Consider the following 2,407-nt stretch of genomic DNA (forward strand, 5'->3'; position numbering starts at 1 on the left):
AACTTGTGGTTACCTCAGAATACAACTCCCACTTTAAATTATAAAATCACAGCCCTACACAGATTATTGAACACAGGAGTTCTTTTGAGAGCTCCCATTCCAGGAAGTCTAACACAGCCCACTACAGAGTATGCCTTAAGGATGGGGCACAGGACAGGTTAACATTAGGTCACTTAAATTTTCATCTTTTGCAGCAGATCAGAACCCAGATGGCTGACTTTCTGCAGGATTTGTGATAGGAATCCAGGAGAGCTGGTTTCAAGCTCCACAACCACACTTAACTAGCTGTAACCTTCGCGTTCAGAAGTTGTGATGCACATGAAGTCTGCGCCCAGGGCAGGAAACCTGAGGCAGTCAGCCCTTACCAAGGCTCGGTATTTCCCAGCTTCCTACATGCTTGGCAGAGGACTGCAGGGACCGGGGACTGTGTGGCACTGTAGATTTCTGGTGGGCCTTGCAGTGTTTTCCTCGTTGTGGTTAACCTGGCTCCAGGCGGCGTATACACACCGCTGGTCATCGCTGGTTTCTGTAATGATTATTGCAGCAGGAGGTGCTTGTACTGGAGAGGTTTTACTCCAGGGACCTGAAGATTCTTCTACACCACCATCACCACCTCCACCTTCTTCCCAGTTATCACCTGGATCTTCTCTTTTCTCGTTATCTTCTTCCTTTTCACTTATTGGCATTGCCTGAACTCTGAGGCCGCTGTAATCAACCTCTTTTTGCTCAAATTCTTTCCACTCATCTTCATCCTTAATGCTGTCATGAGACTAATTCTGTTACGGGCTTAGAGGCCAAGATGGTTAGAAAATTCAGCTCAAAGTGCTGGGCTGAAGTCGGAACACCGAACTACTCAGAGTCTCAGAGCAGATGTCCCCCGATAAATGCCACTCTGGGCCTAGCACTTCGGGCGCAGACCTATTTCCACTTGAGGGTGCCTCTGTCTTGGTCACAGTCCCAGCCAGCGACAGGAGGTGCAGGGGCGGGAGTGGATGGGAGTGGGGGGAGGTAGGGGGGTGGGAGAGGGGAACCAGCCTGGCTTGGGGAAGCTCCCGTCACATGGCCAGCCTCTGTGCCACTCCAACCACTAGCTGGCCCCTCCTGGAGGGTTCCCCAGACTAGCTGCCAGCGGGGGCGGGCACCTAGGGTTCGCTCTTTATATTATAGGGATCTTTGTAGTTTTGCCTTTTCCAGGATGTCCTGAGTTGAAATCATACAGTAAGAGCTTTTTGTCTTAGACTAATTCATTCGCTTAGCAATATGCATTCGAGTTTTCACCACGTCTTTTCAAAGCTTAATAGCTTTTTAAAAATTGCTGAATAATGCTTCATTTTATGGCTGTTGCACAGGTTATCCATTCGCCTATCGAAGGACATCTTGGTTACTTCCACCTTTCACATTATGAACACAGCTGCTTTAATCATTCCTGTATCAGTTTTTGTGTGGACCTATGTTTTCAGTTCTTTGAGTAAATACGTGGGAGTGTGATTGCAGGACTGGAAGGTAACAGCGTGTTTAGATTTGTAAACATTCACCATGGTGCCTTTCCTATTGTACCACACCCTGGCTGGCTAGCACTCGATGTTGTGAGGGTTCTCGATTTTAGCCAGAAGGCCACCTTTTGGCAACTGTTTATTTTGAAATAGTTATAGTTTCACAGGAAGTTGAAAAGACAGCATAGAAAGACCTTGTGTACCTCTTTACCTAGTTTCCCAAAAGGATTATATCTTAAAAAAATATAATATGAAAACCAGGAACCACACTGGTAAAATGTGCATGTTCAGTCATACGCCTATGTTCCATCCCATGTGTGCTTCTGTGTGACCCCCACCACCGGCAAGCACAGAATTATTCCAGTACCACAGGGATCTCCCTCTTGCTTCCCTCTATATTCACAACCACTTCCCTTCAGACCCCATCACTCCACACCTGACAACCACTAATCTGTGCCCCGTCTCTATAACTTGTCATTTTGAGGATGTTAGATGGATGGAATCATTCAGTAGGGGACTTTCCAAGACTGGCCTTTTTTGCGAGCATAATTCCCTTGAGAGCCATCCAGGTTGTCAGGTGCTCCCACAGTTTGCTCGTTTTCATTGCTGACAATGTTCCATGATATGGACGCACCACAGTTTGTTTAACTGTTCACCTACTGCAGTGCCTTTTGGTGGTTTCTAGTTTGAGATTATAGCAAATACAGCAGCTGTGAACATTTGTGAACAGTTTTGTGTGAATGTGAGTTTTCATATGTGACATAAAGGCCATGAAATGTGATTCCTGGGTTAGGAAGTAAGTGTATGTGTATTTTTTAAGAAACTGCCAAACTATCCTCCAGAGGGGGCTGTACCAGTACACGTCCCCTGTCAGTGCAGGAGACTTCAGTTTCTCTGCATTCTCGTCATCGTTT

General features: G+C 46.4%; 1 pseudogene; it reads right to left on the minus strand.

The window, feature by feature from the left end:
- Window positions 1-354: 354 nt before the first annotated feature.
- LOC144616456 (protein CDV3 homolog pseudogene) lies at window positions 355-793 on the minus strand (annotated as a pseudogene).
- Between the last annotated feature and the right edge of the window lie 1,614 nt (window positions 794-2,407).

This window comes from Panthera onca, chromosome B2 (assembly GCF_046562875.1).
Source record: "Panthera onca isolate mPanOnc1 chromosome B2, mPanOnc1 haplotype 2, whole genome shotgun sequence".
Lineage (NCBI taxonomy): Eukaryota > Metazoa > Chordata > Mammalia > Carnivora > Felidae > Panthera > Panthera onca.